At 33.6% G+C, this 19,514-nt stretch overlaps 1 pseudogene; it reads left to right on the forward strand.

The window, feature by feature from the left end:
• LOC103214555 (ADP/ATP translocase 2 pseudogene) overlaps positions 1–14,141 on the forward strand; it is a 142,935-nt pseudogene extending 128,794 nt beyond the window's left edge.
• The last annotated feature ends 5,373 nt before the right edge of the window (positions 14,142–19,514 follow it).

Here is a 19,514-nt window from a genome sequence, read left to right on the forward strand (position 1 = left end):
TATCCAATGGTTGTAGCCTGCCACTTCGCTCGGTAAAGTTGACCTTAGACAGACACTGACAGACTCCAGACACCACTTAAATTGGTTGTCAATGGACTCAGAGGCTTCAGTCCTCCCACATCACACAATGAATGATGACAAAGAGACTGCATTCTCAGTTGCCTTACGAGTCCAAGATTCTGTGATTTTCTAGTTTTCTACATCCAGTTGTCTTAAAAGTGATACTTTCCATGGTTGATTTGTTTTAGTCAGAGATAATTTTGTTTCTGCTCTTTACCTTTCATATCAAAATATTCTTAGACCCAGTGAGTAAAGACTGCATATATACCCGTACACATATGTGATTTTTACTCTGTATTTTTTGTATGGGGTATGCTCTTTGAAGCAAGCCTAGTGTTCTTGCAAATGATTTGACTGTATTTTGGGATATTTTTTTTTCCATTGGAGTAATTCACTGAAAATTACATAGAAAATACTAATCAACACACAACTTGTACATTGTACACAGATTTTCAGTATTATATGCTTAAAATTAGTGAGATTTAACCAAACAGATATTTGTTGAGCACCTTTTAACTGCCAAAACTTCTATTCAGCATAAGCATATACTCTAAATTAATGGAAAACTCCAGCTCTGAAAAAGTGTATATCTCTGTTCAATTGTGGGTTACTTTATTTTGTAGAACTCTCCATAATTTTATGGTATTTATATCCTATATTTTAGGTACTTAATATACAAGCATACTGATCTTGGACAACACAATTTACCTTTACGATCTCATTCTCATGTGGCTCTAAAGAAATTGAAGACTGAGGAAAGCAGTATATTAGCATGTTTCAATGTGGAAAAATGGAAAATCTTAGTCTGAATACATCACAAAATCAATATTATTTTTCCTTATGTGATATATATTTATCAATTTTTAACATATAAGTGGTTGTAAATATTAAAATTCACCCTGAAAATATAATAAATTATTTATGCTTATGCTTTATTATCCTAATATTTTATTTTTTCTTGGAGAAAATGACTAAAAAAGTGTAGAAATGGGAATTAGCTAAATTGCGTTATCCTTATTATTTTCTCCGAAAAGAGATTAAATTTTAAAACAACATTCATATGTTTTCTTCAGGAACTAATAGAATAAACTAAACTGAGAAAAGGAAATGTAACTGTTGACCCTGCTCAAAATCTGAACTTGTATAGAGATTGGCACCACTCTGAGTAAAATTATCATAATTATACATTAAGATGAGAAGCAATATTTAAAAAACAACAGTGAATAATTAGCCTGAAACAGTTACCTTTAATGTTAGCTATGCCTCTTTATGGTTGTAGGGACTAGTAAATTATATTAAATCACTTCAGGTGAAACTGTTAAAGTGTAAAGTGTCCTACGCTCAAGATAATGTAAAAGAAAAGCATTATTCTAAAGAATTTTGTAATTTCAGCTGCTATTTCTGACCTTGACAACATTACCATTTCTTCCCAAATTGTATATTGAATTCAGATTTATTTATAAGGTAACATACAAAATTTTACATAACCAATTTCAAATATCACTAACAATTCTCAAGAGGGTTAAAAACTCTGTTTGCCTCTTGGACTAAAGACGCTGATGGGCCAGTTTATTACCGAAGCGTTAACTCAGCATACTTCATTCTTTACCTGCTGTATTTGCTTTCATAGATTTGTGAGAAAGAAGAAAAAAAAACGTACTTGAAATGTCTAAGACTGTGTGACTCATGCAGCACACAGGATAATGTTTCTGACAGAATTAACCAGTCAAACCTTGAGCTGAGGCAGAGGCAATGGCAGTCATGAAATCCACATTGCACTACAAAAAAAATTTAGGTAATGAACGTTTTGTTGAACGTGGTCCCAATTCCACGTGTTCTTAATCTCTGCTTAGTATTTTTTAAAGAAAGGTAGTTTTAATAAAACACCAAATTAAATTCAACAGACATTTATTTAGTGCCTATCCACTAGGCACTGCACTAGTCAATAAAAGAGACTGCCACAATCTCTGTCCACAAAGAGTTCCAATACAAGAATGGAATAGTCACGTAAAACACTGTCAGCCTGGATGATGAAGACAAATACTTATTTCAAGGAGTCGCTTAACCACAATTAGGAAGAGGGAAATAGAAGCAGAATTAAGGAACTTCTAAGAGCAGGTGAAACTTCAAATGTGCAGAGCACTTGTAGAGTGAGCCAGGCAGACGCAATCTCTCCAAGTTTAAGTGCATCCTCCTCACCACATGACACTGTCCTTAAGAAAAATAATCATCCCCACTCAGGTTTCTCTATGGGGGGATTTTTTATCTGGAGGAGTACTCCTTGCACCCTCCCTTTCTAGGCTCTTCACTTGTATTTTCCCATGGTAGAAGTAATGAGCTATCTGACTCATGAGTTTGGAAGAACACTCCCCTTTGGAGCAAGTCTGCCTTACAAACAGATGGGTGCTGGCCTGTTTTCTCAACCTGTGGTGAGCTTGTTGGTCATGCTGTGGTGGAGCAGCCTGTGGTTTTCCTCTTTTCCTAATAACTGAGTAAACAAGTTGGCCCAGTTCTAGGAAGGGTTCTCAAGTCCATTTGGCTGTGTATCTAAGCCATGTCCTTTACCCCTTTGATCTGTTTTTATCAGCACGAAAGCTGACAATTTGGTCTCCATCTGTCTGACTTCTGTGTTTAATTCTCAATTTATTCCAAGCATGGACAGTAAAGAGGGCTGTTAATAGAGATTCATTAAAACTTCAACTATCAGTTCCAGTATATTCTCTTAGGTGGTTGTTTAAATACATAGTTTAATTTTGCTGATGAGTTCAGAATCCTAGAACCTAGTTTAAATTCACCCCAGGACATGGTAGCATCACTTGTCCAGAGTCAGGACCAAGAACTACACAGGTAATAGTAGTTGTAAAGTCTTAATGAATACATACTTACAGCTTGTTTTCTTTGATAGGTCAAAAAAGTAACAAATAATGCAAATCTCTCTTCATTGAAAAATAACTGTGAGCACACAATATTGCTCGTGTGTTTTTTGTATTACTGTCTTAGGCTGCTCAGGTTGCCCTAACAAACACCATAGATTGGATGATATCAACAACAGACATTTATTTTCTCATACTTTTCAATGCTGGAATTCTGAGATCAGGATCCCAGCACAGTCAGTTTTCAGTGAGTTGCTGGTAGACAGCCGCCATTTTGCCATGTGCACACATGACCTACATTGTGGACACGCGAAGAGAGAAGGAACATGCTCCCTGGTATCTATTATTATAAGGACACCAGTTCTATTATCAATATTCAGGACCCCACTATTCTGACCTCATTTAACCTTAATTACCTCCTTATAGGATATATAGACAAATAGCATCCCCTTGGAGGTTAGGGCTTATATACATATATATATATATATATATATTTTTTTTTTGGAAGGGGCACAATTCAATATATAGCTGTTACTTTTGTAATGAAGGAGTGATGATAACTAATTCACCTTTTCTTAACACTTTTCCTGTGCTGAGTTTAAATTTAATCCTTGATTATATTTTATTATTGTTTTAAGAAATGTAAGAAAATATGTAAAGAAAATGTTTAAGAAAATAAAACAAAAACTAGTGCTATTATTTTCCCATGGTCACTGGGTGACAGAATTAGAATGCACATTCTTCAATTAAATGCTGATCTATTTACTGTTGACTTTCAGGCAGTGATGGTTCATATTATTTTTATACTTTTGTGTACTTTTTGCTAGACATTTAAAGATGGGGTGTGCCTACAGAAGTAGGAACTAATGCAAACAAGCAATTGAAAATAGCATGGTGTTTAATTATTTCAGTGGTATTAAATGCAAATGTTTCCCATATATACTATTTTACTTAATTTTAATTGTTTGTCTTTTTTTATAAACATACATATTTTCTGTGATAAAGGCTAAAAAGAACCCAGGACTAGAATATTCTGACAAGAAGAAGCAGCAAATGTTTAGTGTAAACCATATAGATTCTAAACAGCAAATAGCAAGCATGTAGGAAAAATTTCCAGAGGTATATGGTTTTGGGCATTTCGGTAAAATATAATCTAAAAAACACCACATAAGTTATAGAATTGAATTAAAATTATATATGAAGTATAAAAATTAGAATCTTGAAGAGATTTATTCACTTTTTCAAATTCTAGGTCACTAACATAGTAAAGCTATGTGCATGTCTGAAGATATTAATAAATTAATTTGTTTGCACATTTACTTGTATATTTAATTTCCTGTGACTGATACTCCAGGCATTGTAAGAGTAAATAAATCCTACAAATTCCTGGTTATGACGTGGGATTAGTTTATTTAATGAATATGTCCAACATGTCCTTGCTTTGGGGCTATAACACTGATTCACATAAAGACAACACTGAAATATTCCTCTTGTTTCCGATTAGCTTATTTTTATTTCCTCCTAATAGTGCCATATTTCCCTAATTATTTTTGGATTCATTTTATAATTCAATTTATCTTATTAGGTAAAATGAAATAATCTCTAGGGTTATTTTCATTAATATTTCAACAAACATCTGTCTTACTAGTGGAGACCTTTGCATGACCCAGGAAAAACAATATGCTATCAACTAGAATTAATATTATTCCAATAGGTTGTATAGAGGCAACAGCAAGAAAGTACAGATAAAATTATTTCCAAGCTGGTACTGATAAGAGGTAAGAAAAAAATAAAACAGATGTGTTGCATTCTTTTTAGTGTACCTCTCAATGTGAAGTAAATAGCCCCCTAGAATATGCTGTTTTGACAATACTGATAGAAATTTTCTTTAAAAGATGGCATCTGTGGAAGTAAGCTGGGAGATTTTATAATAAATTATTTTATTGTTTTCTTCTTGGAAAAACAGTATTACAGTGAAAATTGGTATACTCTTTCATTGCATCTCTTACCAGAATGCTTTCAAGAGTTGTTTTTGGTTTATCGGCAGCAGTGTGCTCTCAGCCCAGCCCCCCTCTGTGTCCCCTTCAGCAGAGCACCACTTTGGTTCATAAATCTTCAACCAGAATGAAAGCTTGCACTCAAATGGCTTTGGTATAACTCAGACAGTAGAGCCAGAAAGTACTGTGAACTTTTAAAGCATTTTCACAACAAAATGCACATTTCAAATTGGAAATTTCTGTAAGATAAGATAAAGCTCACAGTGTTCTTTTATTGATGCACTATGCAATGCAATTTTTATACTCTCATATCTCCTGTAATAGAAAATATGACCTGAAGCTACACATAACACCAGTATTTGGAAGCATTACAGGCCTTAGTAAAGTGTATTATGCCTTGGTGATACATTCAAAAGAAATCCAAAAGCATATAAATCTAACTATTGCCCTTAAACTACACCTTTGGGTGAGATTTCAAGTTTTCAGAATCTGAATGCTTCTTAGCAGGTTAGAAATTTGGAACCATTGGCTATTTCTCAAACGAATGCTTGACCTCTTCCCAGATGGGAATTAGAAAGGATAAGAGGATAGTATAAAAACAGAAAAGTTATTTTTATAATAGAGACATCACAGTAATATTAAATAATATATCATCTATACATATACAAACACACACACATTCATAAGGCACATGTATAAAAGCATTGTATCAAACTTTCTCCCTTTGTCCTGATTCACTTTTCTAAACATCACCCTTTACCACTTGATATATCGAATATATTTAAATTTGTTTTCTATCTTAGTTATCTATCAATAATGAAGTGAATACAGAAGGAAACTACATGCTACTTTCCCTTATTCCATGACTATCTCTCTCAAAACACAGGCTCAATATCAATTTATTTTATTTTAAAGCATTTGTGCACCTACTATATGTGTAACACCTACTTGGTACTTGTGAGGCTATAATAAGAATAAGATGAGGAACTGTCAAAAATCCAGTTTTCTGAAATCGCTCTTCTGTGGCAGAGAATGAAATGTCTCTTGTCATTTCATCTGTTGTTAGTGGAGAAATAATTACCATTACCACAGTGTTACATAATAAACAGAATTTTCTTGCTTTTTAGGGAAGATAAAAAATATCTTTAAACAACCAATTGGTTAGTTTTTTTAAGAACATAAATACATGTAAGTACATTTATATAAATTACCATTAATGAAATATTTATATAAAATTTTAATTGATATACATTTTAAGTAATGAAAAATGTATTATATATTAGAAAAATATATGCAAAGAATCAGAATTAGTGTGAAGATGTGGTGCTAACTATAGTATAATATGATATAATATAATATAATATAACATCTTAAGGTTTCAATCAATTCAATTTCTAGATTAGGAACACAAATCTAAAATATTTAAACTATAGATTGATGTTTAAGATATGGAAATTACAAGTCTAAGTATAACTTAAAATGAGATATATGTAAAATTAGAGAGGCGATTTCTGTCTTGAATGAAACAGTACACTTATGACTACAGGTAGAAACTAATTTTTTGAAGAAGAAGATTAAGAAAAAATGTTTTAAAAATTCTTCCATACAATGATTTAATTATTTGTAGATTAAAATGTTTTGAAAATTATTTGCTTATAATGCTATTTATTTTGTAGATATATTTGTGTATTTCTAAAATTATACTACCAGCACATAGATGTATAGTGTTAAATCATAGTTTGATTTACTTCTATGATTTATGCTGTATTGAAATGTATGCTGATATACGAGTTATAAATATTTAATTTCTGGAGATTTTTAAAACAATAAAAACATATTTAGTAATAATGCATTAATATAATGATATGGAAGATTATATGATTACAAAAAAAGTATTTAGTTAAAATATAGATGCTGGAGTCTTGCACAATTCAGGATTAAAACTCATTACAATATATTTCCCAGCTTTTTCTTGCACTTTTTCTTAGCATATGATGCTCATGTTTTGAGGTAAATATTTGAGTAGTGAAATATTTTAATAGTATCTTTATATTTATTTTTGAAATAAGAAATAATTATTTCAAAAACGTTCTAAAAATTTTAATGATATTAATAAAAATAGTCAGTTTTTAAAAATACGACTGAAGTTGTCTGGGTGAGGTGGCTAATGCCTGTAATCCCAGCACTTTGAGAGACTGAGGCAGGCCGATCACGAAGTCAAGAGATCAAGACCATCCTGGCCAATATGGTGAAACCCTGTCTCTACTAAAAATACAAAAATTAGCCAGGCATGGTGGCAGGCACCTGTAGTCACAGCTACTAGGGAGGCTGAGGCAGGAGAATGGCTTAAACCTGGGAGGTAGAGGTTGCAGTGAGCCGAGGTTGCGCCACTGTACTCCAACCTGGCAACAGGCTCCACTCCGTCTCAAAAAAATAAAATAAAATAAAAATGACTGAAGTTATTTTAATAGTGATAAAAATAAAAAAGTACCCCCCAAAATAGAAAAGTTCCAAGGACTGAATTTTAAATACATAAATCATAAAACTACATGTCTTCTAAGACACACTCGTATTTGCCCCTTCAGCACCAATTATATTTTAAGCATGTCACTAAAAAATGTGGGTGTAGTAATTAATTATTTATTAATTATCCAATATAAGAACCAGGAGATCACTATGTGCATGGTTAAGAATTGCAAAGCATGGTGCTGTGGATGTCGAAGTTTTGCACTGAACGGGTGAAGACCTGTAAAGGGCTCTAAATACAAAAGTCATTTGTGTGTGCTTTCTTAACTCTAAAACATAGGTTAAAAAAAAAAAAAAAAAAAAAAAGGGGATGTGGGGGTTCAAAGAAAAGTCACACAAAGTTTGCCATGCATTACATTAACATAGTCACGAAAATTTATTTACAGCTAACAATGAAAGCTACAGTTCATTTTGTATGTTTTCACAAGCAAATGGATCATTGAAAATTTTCAGCGTTTCTGACTCTAACATTTTATCTTTAAAGTCATGTTGATTAATTTGAGTTACTTTCCACAAACATTTCAATTAAACTATTGTTTCTCTGAGCCTGATTACAATCCTCAAGAAGCCAATTTTCAGCCTAATTTCTCTTCCTCTTCTTCCTCTTTCCCCCACTTCTTTCTCCTTTTTCTCCCTCTCTCTCCTTTTCTTTTTTTCTCCTCTCCTCACTCGCTGTCTCCCCCTCTCATTTAATCTCTCTAACCCCCAGCCCCCAAGCAGAGTTGTTTCCAAATCCCTTAGCTGTTTTTGTTGTTTAGCAATATCAAAAGTATGGAGCACGGGACAAATCTAGATTCCCTTTGTGGACAGTGGAGGAAAGAAAAAAGAATAAGACAAAAGAATTTAAAAAAAAAAAAAAAAAGAATAATATGATATCTGCCAAAGGAAAAATGAGAGTTTGGAAAGCCTTTTAAATATAATTAGCTCAATGTTCTAAAAGTAAAAATATACAAAAAAGTATAGAAAAAACAAAAAGTATAAAACCTTTTTAAATTGTTTTACAAGTTTAGGAAAAATGTACACAAAAGTATAGAAAATAATTGACTGGGAAAATGTGTAACTATGCTTACAAACTATTTCAAGTAGAGAGAGCATCATGAGTAATTATTTTGTCTATATTATTTCTACGGTTTCAAAAGACTCAATGCACATAGATTTATTTTTTAACTTAGAAAAATATTGGGTTATTGTGTAAGTAAGTATTAACAAATATCTCCATTGTATTATTTTTAAATGTCTTTCAGGGTTAAAAAATGGTCCTTACACTTTTGTTTAAAAATCATTTTTGTTACAAGAATATAGTTATTCTCAATTGTGAGAAGTCAAAAATTAAACTACAAACTTAAATATAAGAATTTTATATTTGCATTACCAAATAATTCAGTGGTTGTTTTTTTTGTTTTGTTTTTTGTTTTTTTTTAAAGAAATCGATGAAAGGCAAATGAAACTAGAAATGCACTTTAGAAATTTAGAATACCATTACGCATTTTTTAGGGTAATTTACACACCCTTTCTAAATTAGTCTGTTTTCAAGAGGAAGGTGTGTGGCCTGGCTCCCATGTTATAGGAACTCTATGGAGGGAAAATAGTGGTATTCAACAATAGCTCAAATAAAGTGACCTACGGAGTAGAAAAAAAGAAAGACTCAAGCAAATGTAAATAATTGTTCATTATATTTGCAAGGAAAGAAGAAAGTATATTAATAAATTAAGAGATAATGTACTCATTGTTATGAGAATCTATGAATCAAAATAAAGAGAAAAGCAAACTAAAAACCATATTAATATAGAAAAAAATATGCTTCCTCCCTTAGATATTAAGAAAAAATATTTAAAACCATTTTCTAAATTATTTAGGTATTAGCTCTGTTAGTGACAGTTGCTTGATTGTTTAGTTGGAAATATTTTTAATGTGAAAGGAATACCCAAGATAAACATTCAGAATATAGAAAAAAATAAGAAAGAATCATGATAAACCATAGCACCCACAGATTATTACTCACACTTTGATGAGTGACATGCAAAAATACAACAGAGATGGTGAACTAAAGAAATAACTGCTCTTTGGGGAGACACATCTCTCCATTTTCTTTTAAAAAGTTCTTCAATCACTGTTGTAAATTTTATTTACATAGGCAGCGACGTTTTCTTCCTAATATTCTCATATTGATATATATATTTATTTATTTTTATTAATCAATTTTTTATGTTACCTAATTGGTTATTGCGATAGTGACAGGAGGCAGAGAAATTCTAGGCAGACAGGGTCGGGTCTCTGGCAAAACCCCACCTTCAAGCCAAAAAGCCTGAAACCCATGGTCCAAAGTGAGAACTTCTACCCCTGTTTTCCTGCTCAAATATTGTCTTTTCCTAAACTACACACAGCCTGCCCCATCCCTCATCCAGTCCCTATAAAGACCCCAGACTCAGTTGGAGAGAAGCAGAGAAGCAGCTGGACATTAGAGAGAAATGACTTGACTTCAGAGGGATGGCTTGATGGAGAAGTGTCCAGCCAGAGACTGCTAGACTTGGGAAGACTACCCGCCTGTCTCATCCCCTTTCTAGCTCTCCTTCCCACTGAGAGCCACTTTCATTGTTCAATAAAATCCTCCACATTCACGAGTCTTCTATTTGTTTGTGCAAACTCCCTTTTCCTAGATGCAGGACAAGAGCTAGGGAGCCATAAGTGCTGATACCCAAAAAAAGGCTTTCACACTGGCTCTTTGCCCTCCCATGAGCTATTAACACTTAAGCCATCCGCGGAGAGCAGAGCAGAAAGTACATTGTAACATGATTTCTGTGGCTTCAGGGGTTGCAGGGACCCCCACAAGGTCATTGCCGTGTGGCCCACACCGAGTTTGCTCCTGCCCACACATAAAAATGGTCAGTAAGATTGTACACTCCCTCACCTATGTGCTCCCTCCAACAAGGGGTTGAGCTTGGTGAGCTGAGTAAATGGGGTTTGTTCCTGCCAATTCCACAAAGCATTCGCTCAGGTTACTGCACTCATTTGCTAGCTGGCTCCCTCCTGCAAGGGATAGACAGGGGCAGGCCGAGTAAAGGAGACACCTCTGCCACAAGTCCCAAGAAGGGGTAAAGAAAATTTCCTGCATCAATTGTATGTTGAAGAAAATTGTTTATTAACCTATTATTTATTAAGTTTATTAAGATATTGTTTAATAATTCAATTAGTCTTATAAAATGTTTTATTTCATCAAATATTCAAATGTATTAAACTACACAGTGCTATGTAATATACTTCCTTATTTTTACTTTCTGCTGTGTGTGGTTTACATTTTTATTTAATTTAAGCTTTAACGTGTTTATGTTTCATTTTGTTTTGCTTTGCTTTATTGAGCTAGTGATTTCTAAAATCATGTTTTTAAAGAGCAAATATTGATAATCTAGAATTGCTTTACATTGTGTATTTATTTATTGACTTGTATTTTTTGTGAGTTGTTTTGCTGTTATTGTTGGTCAACTTTTGTTTCTACTGCTTATTGTTTCTAATACATTAAGGCTATTGCTAAAATATTAACCTTTTCAAAAAGATCTTTTCCCATTTTATCTAAAATACTTCCACAATCACTCATACCTCACTTATTTATTGTATGACTTTTAGTTAAAATTTATTATATCATTATGTATTTATATTTCATTATTTCCTACACTGGAATATATGTAACAAGTCTGTCTTTTCTTCAGTCCTTTATGTATTACACCACTTGCAGATTTTAGGTGTATATTTTTTGAACATAAGAAGCAATTTTGAGACTAACCTCTTTGTCTAGGCAAGTAAATTTGCTGGCGAAAAAAGAATAAATTCTTACTTAATGTAGTCCACAGGTATTAGAAACTGAAACTTTACATGAAGCAATGTATAATGAAACCGATTTAGCATAGGCTAATTGATATCAGCAAGTTTTAAGTTCCTACAATATATTTCTGGTCACAAAAACATCATCGGACTTCTAAATAAACACCAAAACGCTTCTAATATTAAATGCTGAAATAAATTGGAGCTATGCATAAATTTAAGAAAGATTAATAGAAACAAGATAATTATTATTGCATATTTCAGTTCAGCATCCCAGGTGGCCAGAGCAACTCCTGGCAGCTCAGGGCACAAAGAAGGAGCCAGTCCTGAACATGCCATTATCCCGTCACAGGGCACACTCACACACACCAACAGTCACTGAGACCAGGACCACTTAGACAAGACAGCTAAGTTGATGTGCACAGCTGGGGGATGTGGAAGGAAACTGGAATAACTGGAAAAAAACCCACCCAGACTCGAGAAGAATGTGCAGACCCCACACAGAGAGTGGCCCAGCTGGAAATTAATTTTTATTTCATCAGTGTTACAATAAATAATGTTGTAAGAGGACCTACTGCATAAATTATGTGGTAGCTCTTTGGGGGCTGCCAGCCCTGTAATTCTCCACTAGATTTTCCACGTTTCTTGCTTGGAACACTCAGTCTGGCAACCTTTCTCTCTATGGCATAAATATATAAGTATTCTAAAATAAGTCTTTTTTTATTTTATTATTATTATTATTATTATTTTTTGAGACGGAGTCTCATTCTGTCGTCAGGTTGGAGTGCAGTGGCGCGATCTCACCTCACTGCAACCTCCGCCTCCCGGGTTCAAGCGATTGTTCTGCCTCAGCCTCCTGAGTAGCTGGGACTACAGGTGCACGCCACCACGCCCGGCTAATTTTTTGTATTTTTAGTAGAGATAGGGCTTCACTGGTCGCGAGCTCTTGAGCTCAAGCAATCCACCGGTCTTGGCCTCCCAAAGTGCTGGGATTACAGGCGTCAGCCACCGCGCCTGTCCCAGATTAATTTTGGACTTTGATAAATTTAATATTCATCTTAAAATCTCCAAAGAACTAAGACAATAGAAATTCAGGATATAATCTCCAAAAGAGTAGAGTGAAAAAAAATAATAAAACGAAGAAAACAATGTATCTCAATCAGTATGAAATAAGGCAAGAAAGGCAAGAAAAAGAAGCAAAATATCAAGATTTACAGAAATCACAAAATAATGTTGTGGAAATAATCCAATTTTATGACTAGTTACAATAAATAGAAAAGGATAAAATAAAACCAACAAAATAAAGTCTGCAAGATTAGCTATAAGAAATATAGTTATTTACATGAGATTCATATAAAGCTCACACATGGAAGGATTAGAAGTAAAGTTTTAGATAAATATAAACAAAAAGAAAACTGAAGTGGTCATATTAATATTAGGAAAATAGATATTTAACATGAAAAATTATTACCATGTATAAGTATGTCACTTCAAGTGGAAAAAAGAGAAATACCATGATTTTAAACTTGTGTACATGTAAAAATACAGTTTTGATTTTTTTTTTTACTAAAAGGAAAATAAAAGCTGACAGAACCATAAGTAAAGATTTCCAAATAAACAAAACAGAAAAATTTAACCGAATTCTTTCAAAATTTTTAATATCAAGCAGAGAAAAGTAGAAAACATTCAAAAGCCTTGAATAGAAAAATTCACAAGCTTGATCTAATCACTATATTTAGAATAGCATACCGCAACTTCAGAATACACATACTTTTTAAATACAAAAGAATCCTTAAATAAAATTGGTCACATGTTAAGCAATCAAACATGTCACAACAAATATCAAAAAGGTAGGCTTTTAAGGACCATATTTTATTACCACAACTTAAACGGGAAAAAGATAATATGCTACTACTACAAATCTTAATATTTCAGGCGAATTGCAGTTCCATAATTTTTCTGGAAACTCATAGATGTGCCCCATAAATAGCAAGCTTACTCTCTGAAATAACATGAGGCCCCAAAGCCCTGAAATTAAAGAGTCCCTGGCCCATCCAATCTCACAGAAGCCTGCCTGCCCTTTCCTTTCAACGTGACAGATGATGCTGTGTCCTTCAACAGCGACTTCCTGGAAGGTGGGGTGGTAGAAGCCATCTGTAAGGTAGCAGTAGCACCCATCAAGTGGTGCAAGCTGCTGCTGCAGGTGCAGCATGCCAGCAAGGAAATTACCACACATAAGCAATACAAGTGCATTAGAGACTGTATGGTCCAGATTCCCAAGGAGAAGACAGTCCTGTCCTTTTGGCGTTGTAACCTGGCCAATGTGATCAGATACTTCCCCACTCAGGCTCTCAACTTTGCCTTCAAAGATAAATACCAGCAGATCTTCCTGGGTAGTGTGGACCAGAGGATGCACTTCTGGCACTATGTTGCAAGGAACCTGGCATCAGGAAGTGTGCTGGAGCCACATTCTTGTGTTTTATGTACCGTTTTGATTTTGCCTGTACCCATCTGCCAGCGGATGTGGGTAAAGCTGGAGCTGACAGGGAATTCAGAAGCCTTGGTGACTGTCTGGTTAATATCTACAAATCTAATAGGATTAAAGGCCTGTGCCAAGGCTTTACCATGTCTGTGCAGGGTATGATCATCTACCCAGCTGCCTACTTCAGTTATCTGTGACACTGCAAAGGGATTGCTTCCGGATTCCAAGAGTACTCACATCATCATCAGCTGGATGATTGCACAGCCTGTCATTGTTGTTGCAGGGTTGACTTCCTATCCATTTGACACTGTTCACTGCTGAATGGTGATACAGTCAGGGCATAAAGGAACTGACATCATGTACACAGGCTTTTTTTTCTTTTTTTAGATGGAGTCTCTGTCGCCCAGACTGGAGTACAGTTGCATGATCTAGGCTCGCTGCAACCTCCAACTCCCAGGTTCAAGTGATTCTCCTGCCTCAACCTCCTGAGTAGCTGGAATTACAGGCGTGAGTCACCAAGTCCCGCTAATTTTGTATTTTTCGTAGAGATGGGGTTTCACCATGTTGGCCAGGCTGGTCTTGAGTACACAGGCATTTTTGACTACAGGCAACTTAAACCAATTTACAAGGAAAAGACAAGCAACCCCATTAAAATGTGGGCAAAGGATATTCACAGACACTTTTCAAAAGAAGACATTCATGTGGCTAAGAAACATATGAAAAAAATCTCAAAATCACTGATCATTAGAGAAATCCAAGTCAAAACCACAATGAGATACCATCGCATGCCAGTCAGAATGGTGATTATTAAAAAGTCAGGAAACAATAGATGCTGGTGAGGTTGCAGAGAGAAAAAGGTATGCTTCTGCATTGTTGGTGGGAATGTAAATTAGTTCAACCATTGTGGAAGACAGTATGGGAATTACTCAGAGATCTAGAAGCAGAAATACCATTTGATCCAGCAATCCCATTACTGGCTATACACCCAAAGGAATATAAATCATTCTGTTTTAAAGATACATCCATGTGTAAGTTTATTGCTCCACTATTCACAATAACAAAGACATACAATCAACCTAAATGCCCATCAGTGATAGACTGGATAAAGAAAATGTGGTACATAAACACCATGGAATACTATGCAACCATAAGAAGGAACAAGATCATGTCTTTGCAGGGTCATGGATGGAGCTGGAAGCCATTATTCTTAGCAAACCAATGCAGGAACAGAAAACGAAACACAGCATGTTCTCACTTACAAGTGGGAGCTGAACGATGAGAACACGTGGGCACATGGCTGGGGAACAACACACACTGGGGTCTGTCAGGGGAAGGGGAGGGGGTGCATCAGGAAGAACAGCTAATAGGTGCTGGGCTTAAAACATGCATGATGAGTTGATCTGTGCTACAAACCACCATGGTGTATGTTTACCTATGTAACAAAACTGCACATATACCCCAGAACTTAAAATAAAAGTTTATTTAAAATAAATAAATAAATAAAAGAATAAAAAACTAAAACTAAAATAAACATGAACATATACTGGATAATTTACAAGTCAGAAATTTGCTCAGTTCTTTTTGCTCAGTTCACTTTAAATCACATTTATGAAGTAATTTCCATTATTACTTTTCATCATTCACAAGCAGAAACTAAGATTTGAAAGGGTCAATCAGTAACCCACCAACTATCACACAACTGGAAAGATGGAGAGCTAACAATAAAATTTAGAAAGTTTGAAAAATTTTTATACAGTATTGCAAAGTGAATTATATAGCATTTCCACAAATATTTTTCTCCGTTATAAATTTTGTGTAGACCTTTTGTTATTTTCAAATGTCCTTTTTGAAACACTTCAGCACATGTTTGCCAAATACATAATCATTACTTTATTTCAGAAGAAGAGAGGAGCCATAGATAGATATTATTTTGTCATTACATTTTTAGTCTTCAGTGGCTACACTTGTTTTTAGATGGTGTTGCAAAAAAAGCTTTTCAATGACATATTTGAAGAACAAACAATTTGTTCATGTCAAAGTTATTTATGTTAAATTGTCTTGAATAGATATAAAAAATATCTCTCAGAGAACCTAATGAATTTGTGACAGGGTGATCTAAAATTAAGCAAGCATTCTAAGTGCATGTGTATTTACACACATGCACACACATATTTGTTTCATATCTTACTTTCGTTATAGAAGAGCCTGAATATTCACATTCACAGATATTTGATCATCTTAAGTCCCACTCTGTATAAAAGAGTTTGCTGAAAAAAGAGACTGTATAAAAGTCATGTACTGTATAAAATAAGTATTATCAGATATTACTTTATATAATTCACTTTGCAATTTTGCCCAGAAAAACATACTTTTTTCTATTATATATTACAAAAAAGGCAAAAATATTATTAGAAAAAAATAGAAATTTCCAAAACTCACCCTTGTAACTACATACATATGGTTTTGTTTTACAAAAAGGTAAAATATAAAATGTACAAATCTCATAAATATGTGTTCATATGTTATGTGTTTTTTAAAAAAATAGAAAAATAAAATTAATCTGAAATTGAAAGTTTATGAATGGGAGAATTTTGTTACTTAAGCGAAAAGGTTGATCCATTGCTTAGTTCCCCAAAAAACTGTATAATCCTAGACCACAAACAGGCCAATATTTATCAATAGGAGTCTGAAAAATTAACGTGAATTGCAAATACATGTACTTGATATGTTACATTTTCTAAGTGTTTACCAGAGGCTGGAGGGGTATAGGGGAAAGGGAAGATAAGGGTCAAAAGGCCCAAATCCTCAAGTAGACTGAAGAAATAAGGACTTTTTTCCATGAGATCTATTGGACCACATGGAGAATGTGGTAGATAATAACATATTGTACATTTCAAATTTGCTAAGAGAGCACATTTCATATTTTGTCACAACAAAAAGTCGTAAGTGTTTAAGGTGATGGATATGTCAATCAGCTTCATTTAATGATTCGAGATTGTGTTAATAAATCAAAACATTGTTTTGCACCCCTTAAATATTTACAATAAATATTTACTATAATTTTTCAATTTACAATTAAAACATACAATTAAAAAAATACTCATTGAGATCAAAAGCAAGAACAATGGGGACAAGAACAATAGTGAGAAAATGAGATTAGATGAGCAGGCACCAATATTATAAATAAATAGAAAGGAGAGAGTAGAATATAAAATACAGAAGAGTAATTGATTATTGCATTATTAGTTTCATATTTTATACTACATATTTAGATCATAAATCACATATTTTACTTTCTGTACTAGAAAAGAAAGAGCTTTGGTGAAACAAATATGAAAATGTGTATTCTATTCTCACTGTCTACACTTAATTTCAGGATCCTACTGGATTTTATGTGTTTGTTTATTTCTCTTCTGAGCCAGTTATAAGCAGATTCTGCCTAGCTGGAACTTTCCCTCAAATATATTTCCTTTTATTTTAATTAAGATAGAATATCAACCTTTAAATGTTATCACAATACGTGCTGAGAAATAGGGGAAAAGTCTGCCTACAGAAAAGCAGCTCAAACAGGGGTAGTGATTGTAAATGTACTGTGATAGTGTCTGTGGATATTGGATTAGGGCAATGGCTAGTCTAGTAGCTCATCCAATAAATTTTTCTATATCATTCAGAAAATGCAAAAAGGGAAGAGGAGACACCACCTTCACCCAGCAGCCTGCACCAAATAACAGCAGCTCAGCTTTTTTAAGGTTAATTTTTGCCCAGAAAAACATAAACCTTTTTCATCAGCATAAATTGGCATTTTCTCCTTTTGTTTTCAGGGATATCCTGTCTGTAGATTTGGGAAATCAAACCCAAACAAAATGCAACCAAACAAACCAAAACAAAACAAAAAGACAGAACCAGAGAGAAAATACAGGTTAGAAATGTCATTACCCATTTTCTTTATCTAGCTGAGTTTGTTTCACAGTAAAAATTTTTGTTACATTTTGAACATACATTGACAGTCTGTCCTGGTTTTCAACAACATTGTGAGTTTTTGTCTATGTTCTCTGTTTCTTACCTGTAGGAAAATTGCACAGGGTCTACTGTAACTGGCTTTCCAAATGACAACTCTGCATATCTCATCAATACTCTTTGTGTGGTTCAATTAAAACTCAGATTTTTTTCCAACAAAATTTATTGGAGACTGGTGTTTCCCAAACTTTGCGCCTAAGTAGTCATAAGTTTCACCAGTTAAGGTATTATGTGGGCTTAAGTGATATTGTAAAAATGAATCCAGAAGGGAGTACAGTAATTAAATGATACCAGTCTTTTGACTTGTCAGTGAGCTACTGGCAAAGAACCTCTGAATGGTGTTCTCTAGACAGTGAATCTGACAGAATAATATTTCAATTTCAACTATATGCTCTTAACCAGTTATGAAAATATGATATAAGATAAAATCTCAATATAAAATGGAAGATTTTATTGGTTATATTTTGGTGTTTCTCTATCCAGATACAAAGTCGTCCTATCACAGACGAATATCAATTAGGTTCATAATAAGTCTCTCTCCAATAACATGCTGCTTGCAAACTTTCTTATTCTAGGGAATTGTAAATTGACAATCTGATGGCTTGTCTCAGTTCCCTTTCATGTATTATATTTAAGCTGGCCAGCCAAGAATCACTAAGTGATTCCTATGCTCATTCTAATAATTTTAAAGATAAATACATATTTGTAGACTTAAAAAAATAACGTCGAGAGAATGTAAAAATAGCTAATAATAGAGTAATATGTATGCACTAAATACTATTTACATACTTTTTTTTTGAGCTGGAGTTTTGCTATGTGGCTTACCGTGGACTTAACTCTTTGACTCAAGCAATCCTCTCACCTCAGCCTGCTGAGACACTTTTTTTGAGCCATGTATTTTATACGTAATACATACACAAATTCATTTTCACAAGAAGAACCTAAAGCACCGAGAGGTTATGTAGGATGCCTACATTCACAGAGTTATTAAATGTTGAGGACGAAATTCAACCCAGCAACCTCTTAGGCATCATATGACACTATCCTCATTGCAGTCACATGTTGTAATCATCTGGGATGGCTACTGGCACTCAAAAGCATACATTTCCCTTTGAATTGCTGATTTTGCTAAACTAGAAAATAACAGAAGAGAAGAAAAATCCACCAGAGAAGCAACATTCAAGAAACTGTTAAAAACATGTTTATAATATTTGCCAAAAACTTTACTATGAATAAGATTTAGTTAACTTTGCCACTAAATATACAGGATAAATATGCCCAGTTAAATTTGGGCACAGTTAGAAAATGTTTACACTAAATAAAAATTGTTTATCTGAAATTCCATTTTAACTGGTATCCTGTGTTTTCATTAGCTAAACATGGTAAATCTAATTTTATAAATTAATAGGTGTTACAAGTGAAAAAATCAAAATAATTTTAAGTGATTTAAAACATTCATAAATTATACTAGATAGCTTCAACTTTTATAAATTCAAATACTTACAATTTGATTTTTAATCAAATAAAAATAAATATTTAAATCTGTATTTGACTATTGAAAAAACATATACTTGATTCAACATGGTTTAGAAAACTGACAAATGATAGAAATATTGTATATGTAATATGAGTATATGTATGTGTGTATAAATGTATCTATATTTGTTCATGTGCATGTATGTGTATTTTTCTGTGCCCTAAACACATAATTGAGATAAAGAAACAAAATGAATCTGTGCACAG

Source organism: Chlorocebus sabaeus, chromosome 3 (assembly GCF_047675955.1).
Source record: "Chlorocebus sabaeus isolate Y175 chromosome 3, mChlSab1.0.hap1, whole genome shotgun sequence".
In the NCBI taxonomy this organism is placed as follows: domain Eukaryota; kingdom Metazoa; phylum Chordata; class Mammalia; order Primates; family Cercopithecidae; genus Chlorocebus; species Chlorocebus sabaeus.